Genomic DNA, 12742 nt, shown 5'->3' on the forward strand with positions numbered 1-12742 from the left:
GTTGGGGTGGCCCCTGTTTCTGAGTCTGCAGGCATCGTCTGGTTCTTCGAGGAGTGTCTTTGGGCACTGGACTTCGGGTCCCAGTCGCCGAGGGGACGTCACTTGGGCACAGGCTGGGCACGGCGGGTGCAGAGTGGGCTGGTCCAGAGCTTCCTGGCTGGCACCAGGGAGGTTGTTGCAGCAGAGCCTCTGCAGGAGCCTAGCTGTGATTGGGCAGTGCTCCCGATCTTCGAGATGGCCGGAGCCCGGGGTCGTGCTTCACCTCGTCCCCCCCACCTGAGGGGTGGGGTTGGCACAGGCTGACACACCCCCCTTCCTGACTTGACTTAGCTTTTCCCACCAGTCTTCCAACCAGAGTGAGGATCAGGACTAGGGGGCCAGTTGCTGGTACAGCAAATGGTCTGGAGAAGCTCACAGAGTCGTCATGCCTTTGTAGCTTCCCCCTGCCCATCCTGGGGGAGGAGACCTAGCACTTCGCCCAGGATGTGCATTGTTGGAGGCCCAGGAGAGCAGGGGGCTCTCCACCCAGGGGTCCAGCAACATATCTGCTGTGTGGCAGCCTCTGCAGCCACTCAGCCCAGACGTGGATTGTAGGTTAGGTTTTCAGGGGGCATCTCTAAGATGCCCTCTGGTGCATTTTACATTACATCCCCCACTGGCATCAGTGGCGGGTTTAATGTGCTGAGAAGTTTGGTACCAAACTTGTCAGTTTTCAGTGTAGTTGTTAAGGTGCTGTGGAGTTCGTAATTACAATCTCCTAGCACCATATATTCTTAATGGCATCACTGCACTTACAGTGCCCAGGGATGGCCGTGGGTACTGTAGGGGCACAGGGCTCATGCACCTGTGCCGCCCACACCTCTGGCACAGGGCACCCAGCTAGAGGGGTGACTGAAGTATGCCAGGGCTGTGGGTTCTGTGGGCATGGACCACAGGGATGTGTGCCATGTCGACTCTTTGTTTAGTTCTGTACTTAGACACTCAGCCTGCAAAGGCAGTGTGTGGGTGTCAGCGTACAAGGCCCCTGAGGATGGAACAACAAGTGCTGCAGTCCTCAGGGGTCTCCTTAGGTCACCATGCCCTGGGTAAGTAGGGTACCATTTAATACGGGCTGACAGGTGGCCAGAGATGCCAATTTGGTTTTAGTTTCAACACAGTTTTAGACAGGGGCGGTGGCTAACATTTGAAAGTGGTGGGGCGCAAAGTGATTTGCTTTCAGCACCATAGCGAGCAAGCAGATCGAGCGAGCCCGAACCCCAAAAGGGCGGTTTTGGGGGATTACCCCCAAGAAAATTTTGAAAAAAAAGAAGAAAAATCATGCATTTTCAAGCAAATTTGAGAAAGCAGGAAGGTTAATAAAGCAATTGTGAAAGTGCAGTTATTACATTAATAGATGGCATAACATAGGTAGCTGCTTATTCAGTATACCCACAGAGCTTCATACAGTCCGTCCTATTATGCTCATGTGCTGAATTCAGACTATAAGACTTTCACGAAAATCTCAGCTCTAAGAGTAGAAGAAGTTGCACAGCAGTGTAAATTATGGTTTTACCTATTTGTTGTGTGGCCATCGCCACCAGCCATGCACACTACACATTTGCCTATGATCTGGCACCTTTGTTTTAGTCCTTAACAAATCCAACTTCTAAATGCTCCCTAAAAGGAGCACTCTAGACCTAGCACACCGATCCAACTGCAGACAAATCCTGAAGGGCCTAGGCTATTCCACGAAAAACTGATTGAAATGTGAGCGTTAACATAGTTCTGCAACTACCTTGAAGAAAAAACCTTTGCCTCCGACTGGGATCTGCCCTAGAAGAGGCACAGACTCTGCACAGATCTCTATAACGATTTACATACAATAGTGGACACGAGCTTGATCAATACCCTTCTGTAATAAATGGTGCACACGGACACGCTGCACTGCAGACTGCCTGGTACTAATGAGGTGAAACTTTGGCCAAGATAGCATTAACGTTTAAAAATTACAAACTAAGGAGGTAACAGTAGTACAAAATGCGCCGCATTATGCCACATAATATGCCCTCTTTCATGCCACACATAATTTGCCCTCCCTGCCGCATAATTCCGATGGACCTGTATTTATGCATCAGTGGATTACGGTCAGCCAGACACAAAGTATGCCCATAAAAGAATTACAATTTGCTTTATTATGCTCTATGTTTCGTTAGGTTTTTATTAAAAGACTACATAAAGCATACCCACATATAAAAATGTAAAATCATACTCAACAGTAAATGAAACAATGGAATTTATCTAAAAAGTTTTATTCCCCACATGCCTTAACTTAAACTTCTTTGGTTTGCTCTCAAGCATACATTTTACACACTGTGGCAGCCTATTATTAAACAAACATTTTTGCCACTAATCAGGAATTTATGGTCGCTACAAATTCTTTCTGTCAGTCTTCTCAAGAAGCAAAGGTTTCAAAGAGGTTCAAAGAGATATAAATTGGCCAGAACCTCGAGGAATAGCCACATTACCACTGAGTGTTAGAGTCGCACAATTGACCAAGTACAGCACTTTAAACTCAGAGAGATGACAGCACTTAACTAAGTTAAAGAAAGGCTCACTGTTTTAATTTATATGCATTTCCATTTTTAAGAGCACGGAAGAGGCCCAAAAGGACTGCAGACACTGTACAGTCACAGAAAAAGAAACATTTAGATGTGCTTTGTTATAGGGTGGGTGCAAACAAGGGATAAGCAGATACATGACGACTGTAGAGGGCAGCAAATGAATTGAAGAACAATGAGCAAGGGCTCGTGGGCTGCTGGGAGGAGGGGAATTTCAGCAGTGGAAGTTGGGCAGAAGGGGGTGAGTAGGTGATGTGAAGGTCTTTCATTAGTAGGTAACTTTTGTTAACCGACAAGTGTGATAAGTGGAACATTTTTAAATGTAGAGAAAGCAGGGCAGTTTCTAATTTTGCAGTGATCAGACCGTCTCTCTAATTTAGGCGACACCATGGAGACTACAAGGTTTCCAAAATTGATGAGATAAAGGAGGGATATGATGTGTTAGCTCTCATGTGAACCATTGCTATTTTAGCTGCAGTTAGGGTGAGCAAAGGCATCAGAATAAAGTGCATCGTATGCAACAAGCTCGCTGTGCCTCTATGCTTGCGTGCAGTTATGACAGTATTGCATTTCGATGGGCAATGTATAACTAGCACAATAAACAACCACGTTTCTACCCATATGTGTAAGACACCTATCCATTCTTGCATTCACTCACTGTCTCAACATACACACACTCACATTAAGACAAGCCTGACCCTCACTCCTGCACTTAGTCACTATAACAACTCACACACCATTTCACAAAGCATCCACTCACACTATCCCACACAAGACCCTCACTTGTTTACACACTTGTACATTCACTCGCTCATCAAGCACCAGCTCACACAAGACCCCTACACATGCACTCTATCATAGCAACAAACCTAGGCATCTGAAAAGGGGGGAAAAAATCATGCAAAAAATGTCTATAGTCATACATACTTTAAAAAAAACACGACAGAGGGTGTTCTGGGAGCAACACACTTCTTGTTAAATGCTTCAAGACTCTTTTGTCAATAGGATTTTAACATTAGAAGAAAGGCTAGTCTTAAAGACTGAAAGACGCACAGCAAGTTTATGATAGAATTTCTTTTCAATCAAATGGGACCTTGAACCACTGGAGAAGATGACTGAAAGGAGTCACCGATGGATGGGAGGCTGTCGAGATGGACTTTGAGGCAGAGCTCTCAAGTTACCCTATTGCCTGAGTGAGTAGCTCCCAGACCAGACTCCGCCACACCCTCCAACAGCTAAAAACTAGTGTCAGAGACTCCCCTCTGAATGTTCCAGTTCCACTACACACCACTGCACGGCACAGCAGATTTGTCATATATGATTCCTTTCAAACGCCCGTACAAGAAGACGAGGGCGCTTGTGCGGCCCCGTGCACGGCTATGAAATTAAAAAGGAGGATATATTAATTTACAGTGCATGCGAGGTGATCCACAGCAGGGAAGCCAGCGCCTAGAGGCCGAACGACAAGCACACTTTGTCATCTGCGAAGCACTTCGTTACTACATGACATAAATGGAGTCGCAATACTTCTACTTAATCTGTCAACTATATATTGACTGATAGTGTATTCACTATTATCATGCAAGATATCACGATCGACGACGGGTCGAGACAGTGAGACTCGATGTGGAAAAAGGTAGGGCTATGACCTTTTTCAAGATTTGCCCGGCGCTAACCGCCTTTGTACCATTCAAATTACCAAGCAATGAGGCAGGCGCCGGAGACCAGAAGGCAGGAAACAGAAGTTTTATTCCGACGGAGCAGAACACATCAGATCGGACAACAAGGTATCGTCTCGAGGTGCTCTAACAGCCTCTCTGAGGCCTGGCCTCTTATACACTGGTTTATGGCATGTGACCTTTCTTTATTACAATCCTAACATTGTGAAGTAAGGAAAAAGACATCCCCGTAATCCTCGTGTCAATCCCACCCCCATATACCTTCACAATAGAGGTCCTCAACCTGCTGATAAGAGGAGGGGGTCATCACGCAGCTGAGTGTTTCGCCAAGTCTTAGGATGTGCGCGCCTGATCATATCCCAGGGGGTGGGGAGGCCCTGATCAACAGTGTGTCCTTTGAAGAGGGGCGATTCCATACAATGAGGGGCAGTAAATGGTATCTCCCGGCTTAGGCAATGGCCTCGGACCTGTGTGGACAGTCGGACACGGGGTAAGAGGTCATCAAAGGAGTGGTATTCATGCCGCGTGGACAATTGAGCGCGGAGGGAAGGTTCATCAACAGAGGGGCATTCATGGGAGGAGAGGAGGTGCTGGTCAGGCGCAGGCGTGACTCCCAAGGACAGGGCCATGCAGAAGGGTTAGGCTCATGAGAGGGAGGGAGGGGGAGCCAGGATGCGCGGAGGATGCTTGCTGGGTCAGAGGGGCGCGCTGGCGATAGATCGCGGACAGGGAGACCATGATACCAAAATGGCCGTTGTGTGCGCTGTACGTGGGTGACAAGCTGGCGCAGATGATGTTCAGCCCGTAAACTAGAATTCCACAGTCCTCCCTTTTAACATGTCTCGCCAACTTGTCAGTTCGGATTTATCCCCATAAGGCCACGTATTTCTACTTCATAGAGGGGACTCATGTGCTCATTTCGGAAGTCCAAAGTCTTTGGGCACATACAGTTAGAAACAAGGCCGCACAAAGATGGCAGACATTGGATACCTAAGCAACACCCACATAATATCACAACAGGTATCAGTATGCAGGAAAACAACCTCCAACCCCAGTTCTTCAAAGTGTCCCAAAACCAGCTCCCAAGCGACCATCCGTCTTGTTCTTGGTGAACCCCCGAGGAGAGTCTGTGGAGGTGCTCAATTGCTTTGTAGACGGAAGGCGAGTTATTTGGCACGTCGGTGCAGCAGCTAGATCCGATGATGCGGCATGCTCCTCCTCGATCGGCTAGGACCACATCTAGGACAAGGCGGTTTTGAAGGGTCACGAGGCGGACAGCCTGAAGCTCCGCCGTGTTGTTAGCGAGGATGCCAGCCGTGATGTTGATCGTTGTTTCTACTGCCTGGGTCAGGTGTCGGATAGCGCGGCTGTTTGCCATTGGGCCCCACAGGGGAACGAGTCCCTTTGCTGCATCCAAGAACTGAGCTCCAGTGGAGTCGGCTTGTTCAATGTCATCTGCACGCCTCTGCCGGTGATGGTTAGCAGGGGCTACATACGTGGGGGGAAGAATGAAGGCAATGTAGCAGATACCCTTCCAACCTTTCGGGAGCCAGGTGTAAGCTTTGGTGCCACACACAAAGTACATATTTGGAGAAGCAACAAAGGAAGGGGGATCAACTGAGTCCAATGTTCTGGTGATTCGGCAGGAACTGTGACCCACCAGCTGTGTTCCCTGACCTTCGAGACACACAAGTCCTGTGACATTGATAACAGACAGAGCCACAGTCATAGTGGCGGTAGTTTGTTTTTGCAGATGAGAGAAGGTGGTTCTGGCTGGATTGTGGAGCACCTGTACTTCGACTCGTTCTTTGGCTGGAATGTCTTTAAGGAAGGTGGCGCCTGTGAGCGCAGGACACAGGGCAGCAGAGGTCTTTCCGGTTTTGTTCAGCCAGAACCCAGAGTAGAAGTGCGACACTGTCTGGCTGGAGGTGGCATTATCCTTGTGGCTCTCTTGCATGAGGATCAACCAGGCGAGGCAGGAGCCGTGAACTGAGAAAGGAGAAGGGATGAAGGGGATGGAGTGTCCGGTGGCATGCGGGAGCAACCCGCAGATCCAGCAGTTCGTCGCATTTGCAGCAAGGTTGTGTTGGTGCAACAGTTGCACGAAGGAATTGTTCCAGAATTCCCTGCGCCTTTCTCGGAGCTGAGGCGACAGGGAGATCAGGTGATGCTCTTTCATGGGAGTCGGTTGTGCAGTAGGTAGCAATGCCTCATGAGCCGGTGTGCTTTCCTCCAGAATCCAGAAGGAGGTCATGAGGAGGAGGCAGAAGAGGAAGACAATAAAGAGGGCGATTGTCTTTGATTTGTGCAAATTGTCAGTCTTTGGGTTTCTATAGTGGGTATTTCCTGTTGCTTCCATCATCTTCTTATCTGGCGCTTCCATCATCTTCTTTATCTGGCGCTTCCATCACCTTCAAGGGGCTCGGTAGCGGGCAGAACCACAGACTTCGTTTAGCTTCTCTCCCGGCAACCCTTGGTTGTGCTTAGGTCACCGTTCTGAGATTCAACTTAGTCCGTGGCCTACTTAGCCGAAGCTCCCTCCTTTCGACGCAGGAAATGCCCTTCTCTGGATGGCACAGTGGGATCAGAGAATTTTGCAAGTTCAAGTGCCCCAGTATCGGGATAACAGTTCAATGTTGGTCGGTCTTTGATCAGGAGCTCTTCTTGGGTGTTGACGTTTTCGGTCGTGGCCAGGTTCGCAGAGACCTTCCAGCAGTGATGCGCGTGCAACCAGTGCCTCTTCCCCTCCACTCGAAGCGCCGTCCGTGTGGTAATCAGCACTTGCCAGGGGCCCGTCCACCGGGGTTCTAGGCTCTTGGTCCGTTGAAAGTTGCGGACTAGAACGAAATCTCCCGGTTGGATATCGTGGCCGGGGCCCCTGGAAGCATCGGGAATGGCCTGCTGCACCTGTTGATGGATGACAGACAACGTCTTAGTTAATTTGCACAAATAATCAGACAGTAGGACGTCCGGGACGTCATGAATGGAGGTTGGTTTGGGAGCAGTCCAGAGGTTCATCGGTCGCCCGAATACAACCTCGTAGAGGGTCAAATGGTGTTTGGTGGGAGTGGAGCGCATCGATAGCAGGGCCAAAGGGAGAGCGTCTGGCCTTTTAAGTCCGGTGGTTGCCACTATTTTTGACAATTTCAGCTTCAATGTGGCATTATGGCGTTCCACCAGACCGGCGGATTGGGGGTGGAAGACCGCATGAAACCTTTGCTTCACCCCCAACCCCTTTAAGATTAATTGGATAACCTCAGCTATGAAGTGGGGGCCATTGTCGCTCCATAAAATTCGACAAAGGCCATAGCGAGGAAAGAATTATTTCAGTAGTACTTTGGCAGTAGTCATGGCAGTGTTGTCACGGGTTGGATAGGCCTCTACCCATTTGCTGAAGGCACATACAATGACTAGTACATACTTCAAGCCCTGGCATCTCTCTAGTTGGATGTAGTCCATCTGAAGGACCTCAAAGGGGTGATTGGGGGTCCCAAACCCTCCCCGGGGTACCACAGTTCCTTTCCCGGGGTTGTGTTGCAAACAGATAAGGCACTGCTGGACTAGGCGTCTAGCTGAGTCGGGGATTTTGTCATTGTGCCAGACTTTGGAAATGAGTTCGATCATGGGTGCAGATCCTATGTGTGCGGGGGAATGTGCCATAGTCAGTATGGGGATCAGGTATGAGTCAGGCAGCAACCATTTGTTTGCATCTTTTGTTCGCCAGCAGCCCTCATCATCCTTCAAACCCACCCCTGCCCATTCGGTCAGTTCGTGAGGGGTGCTGGCCGACTGGATGTCTCTGATCATTTCCCTTGCGTCAGTCCATTTCTCTGCTTGTGACCTGGTCACATACATGCGTGTCACTGTCCTATTCTCAGCTGTGGTTCGTGCAGTGATGTCGGCCAGTGCATTCCCTTGTCCGACTAAGTCTGTCACCTTCTTGTGTGCCTGGCATTTGATCACCGCTAGTCGTGTGGGGAGGAGAACCGCTTCAATCAGGGCAGAAACCAGATCTCCATGAAGGATGGGGGTGCCGTGGGACGTCAGGAATCCCCTTTCCCTCCACAGGAGCCCAAAGTGGTGAACCACCCCGAAGGCATACTGGCTGTCCGTATACACGTTCGCGGTGGTCCCTGTGGCTATGATGCATGCTCGTGTGAGGGCTATTAGTTCCGCTGCCTGGGCAGATCGTTGTGTGATGCAGGCTGTCTCAACTACTGTTCGGGCTGTCGTTACTGCATAGGCAGCTGAAGCGGTGCCATCTGGGAGTTTGATGCAGGAGCCGTCTACCCATAGCTCTCCATCAGGGTCTGTAAAAGCAATGTCTCGGAGATCAACTCTACTCCTAGTCTGTTCGTCCGTGAGAGTCACACAGTCGTGTATGGGAGGCACGTCGGGGTCATTTTCAGGCAGGGGCAACAATGTGGCAGGATTCAAAGTCATGCATCTCTTTAGTGTGATGTGGGGTGCAAGTAGAGTCAACTCGTACCCTGTCAGTCGTGCGCTAGTCAGGTGTTGGGTCTTTGTCTGGTTCAAAAGGGTGTCGACTGCATGGGGTACTAACACAGTGAGGGAGTTTGAAAGTACGATTCCTTCGCTCTGGCGGATAGAGACAGCAGCGGCAGCTACTGCTCGAAGGCAGGCAGGCAAAGCTCTGGCTACAGGATCAAGAGTGGCGGAGAAGTAGGCACAAGGGCGCTGCTTAGGACCAATTGATTGAGTTAGGACAGACAATGCACACCCCTCCCTTTTGTGGGTGAAGAGGGAGAAGGGTTTGGAGTAATCCGGGGTTCCTAGGACGGGTGCTGAACAGAGTGCATCCCGTAATTCCTTAAAGGATGCTTGACACTCAGTGGTCCAAGGAAGCGGGGAGGGGACATCTTTGGTCAACAGGGCAAGTAGTGGTTTCACAATGAGGCTGTAATTCGGTAACCACTGTCTGCAAAAAGAAGTTAGGCCAACCAAAGAGCGGACTTGCTTTTGGGTTTTTGGGACGGGGGTGTCTAAGATGGTTTGGATTCGGTCAGGTGTAAGTTCCCTCCCTTCTTTGGACAGGAGATGGCCTAGGTATGTCACTTGTGGCTGGCAGAACTGCAATTTCTTTTTGGAAACTTTATGGCCATTTTCTGCAAGAAAGTGTAGGAGTTGGACAGAGGCTGTGGTTGCGAGGGGGGTGGTGTCGGCCGCCAAAAGGATATCATCGACATATTGGATCAACACCACCCTATCTGGTAGCTGGAAGGTATCCAGCTGTCTTTTGAGGGCCTGGCTGTAAATGCTGGGGCTTTCAGTGTACCCCAGGGGAGCTCTACAAAATCGGTACGAGCGGGATTTTAAAGTGAAGCCGAAGAGATAACGGCTGTCTGGATGGATGGTGATAGAGATAAACGCATTCTTAAGGTCGATAACAGTGAAGGTGGTGGCAGTGGACGGGATGAGGGTCAGAATGGTGGTGATATCGGAGACTACAGGGTATTGGGGTACAACCACTTTGTTAATTTCTCGCAGGTCGATGATGAAGCGGTATGCTTTCTCATCTCCTTCGCCTTGCTTCTTAACAATAGGTAGGATTGGGCTGTTGCAGACGTTGCTAACCACCTCTTCAACCACTCCCGCATTCACCAGAGATTGAATGATCGCTACCAGTGCCTTCTCGCCTTCGGGAGATATCCGATATTGTGGGAGTTTCGGGAGCATAGCGTCCTGTCTTACGGTTATATGAATGGGGTCAATCATCATTCGTCCCACATCAGAGTCATTTTTGGCCCATAGGTACGGAGGCAGAGTATCAAGCAAGGACAGGTCAGCATCGGTTATGGGGCACATGTGTCGTGCAGGGCAAGATTTAGGCATGTCTGGGTTGTCGTACAGGATGACTCGGATCCCATCTGGGGAACACCTAATGGTAGCTCGAAAATGTTTCAGTAAGTCAATGCCCATGATGGCGTCAGGGGAGTTGGAGGAGAGCAGAAATGTCGCGTCAGTGGTGTTGTTTTCTAGGTCAAAGGTGATAGGTACGGACAGGGGGTTAGTGGAGGGCGTCCCATCGAAACCTATCGATGTGATGTGTGAGCCAGACAAGGGTGCCCTTGGAATCAGTCGTTTCGATAACACACTACGTGTCGCCCCAGTGTCTACCAAAAATGGAGACTCTGTACCCAGGACCTTAGCGGTGACATAAGGACCTTGCTGGTCAACACAGAGCTCGACTGGATCCCTCCCTTGCCCCTGGCAGTCCTATGCAAAATCAGGGGCATTCTCACCATCGGACAGTTGATATTGGTTCTGTCGGGGGCGGTCAAATGTGTTCAATCTCCCTGATCTGTCATTGTTGGTGTCGTTTGTGTGCCCTCGTCCTTGTACTCTATTTCTCGGACCACCTGCCACATCCCTGGGGTCCCTATTTCTATTCATCTCTAGCAGAACCGGACACTGGGATTTCCAATGGCCGAATCCTTTGCAGAAGGCGCATTGGTCATTGCTAATGTCTCTACGTCCAGTGTGGGGTGTTGGGGTGTGATCTTTAGGGGGTAGATTTCTGGGGGTGGTCGATTGGTAGTTCCCCCTTTGATGTTCCCGTCCTACCACTATACCTTGTATCTGGGCTATCATCACCCTTTCTTTTAAATCTTTCTTCTTTTTCTCGGACGCCCTATCATTCTCATTCTTTTGGTGCTCGTAATACTGAGCCATCTGAAGGATAGCTGCGGGCTTGGAGGCCCCCCAACTACTCTCACTCGTCTGCAGTTTTTGGGAGACCTCTTGTGATAGGCCCTTTACATAATTTTGTACGAACAGGTGCTGTCCGGTTGCGGTGGTCATGTCTTGGCCACTGTAGTCGGAGAACACTGTCTCGAATCGGGAGAAGTATTCTGACACATCTTCCTGGGGTTTCTGTCGACAGGCCGTGACTATCGACCAATCTACCTTTTTCTCTGGGATCAGTGTCTTTAACTTCTGAACTAATTTGTCTGGGAGTTCTAGTATGTCCTTTACTGGTTTCCTTCCAGGCTCTCGCTGTCTATCTAGTTTACCGAGTTGGTCCCAGGTATGTCCAAACAGATCCGTGTGGTCAGCCTTCCGGATTTGCTTCCACACGTCAGCTGGCAGGCATAACCCGAAGAACAAGTCAATGTCCGCTAAAGTCATTATCGTCGAACCCAAGGCTGTGCCTAATTTGGTATAGAATGCTGTCGGGTTTTTTCTCAAATCGGGCAGAGTTTGTTTAAAGGTTAGGATATCTTGTCGGTCCCATGGTTGGTAAACCCAATTGTACACAACCCTCCCTTTTGCATCTGCATGATTAATATCATCGCTTGTTCCCTGGCCACGTGGCGGGATCCAGTAAGGGGCCGCTTCTCTGATGGGCATCATAGTATTGGCTACTTCTACTGAGGTCGTTTCAGGGACTGTAACCTTGGCTTCTGGTTTTTGTTCCGTGAGGTGGCGGAAGACCTCAAGCATCTGCATGAAGAGCTCCGTCGCCTCACATTCAGTCCCATCTCCAACATCAATCTTCCTATACAGCGTCGTTAGTTTAGCGGGGCCCTTACTTTGATACCTATCCTCATATGCGTTCAGGGTGTGGTAGCTGAATCGCAAAATGAAATGCCGTCTGTGGCTGTCGGCATGCGAATTATATATGTTCATTGTGTATTCTTCGCTCTCCCTTCGTTCTACTAATGTCTTTGCTATTTTGTCGATCCCATCCCGCTCATCTTTGCTCAACCTATTTGGTCTGGCTGGTGGTTGTTTGCTAGCCTCGGGGTCGTCTGACGATGTTGTTAATGTGGCTGGTGCGGAGGCCGTGAGGGCTGGTGCACTAGCGCTGAGGTCACTTTCGCTCGCACTTGGGGCTTGCAAGCTTTGTTGGCAGGGGGCATATGGAGGGGGCATATAGATGATTGGGGGACCTAGTAGTAACTCATCGTTCGTCCGTTGTTTGGAGGGCAATTCGGGGTAGAGCGCAGAGGGGGTCCTAATAGGGCATTGACCTGTCGACCCTGATTCTTGGTTTTGTGTAGCTTCCTTTCTTTCTTTTATTTCTTCTTCTAGTTGCTTAGCGGCTAGGTGGGCTGCCTTTCGTAATTCTTTCCCTATTTTTGCTTCTTCTCTTTTCTTTCGTTGTTCTGTTTCTTTGCGCCACATGCCTATACTATCGAGCATAGTGGGCGTAGTCTTATTTTTCTGGAGCGCTATTTCCAATGTTTTTATTTTATTTTCATCAAAGGAACCTATCAGTGGCCACTGACTTTCAGGGTTCTTCTTTGTATATTTATGCCATAGCTTAGTATAAGCTATAGCGACTAGTCCATGCTTAGTGAACATGTCCTTATTAGGGGTGCCCTCCAGTGGAGCCGGATGGTTCATCTCTAATAAGCGGTCCGGGCTGTACAGGCTACCAATCAGTGGGGAGAAGATAGGCATGACGGGTTACAACGGGGACAAAGGTCTGCACTACCTATC

Source organism: Lissotriton vulgaris, chromosome 9 (genome assembly GCF_964263255.1).
Source record: "Lissotriton vulgaris chromosome 9, aLisVul1.2, whole genome shotgun sequence".
NCBI classification, from domain to species: domain Eukaryota; kingdom Metazoa; phylum Chordata; class Amphibia; order Caudata; family Salamandridae; genus Lissotriton; species Lissotriton vulgaris.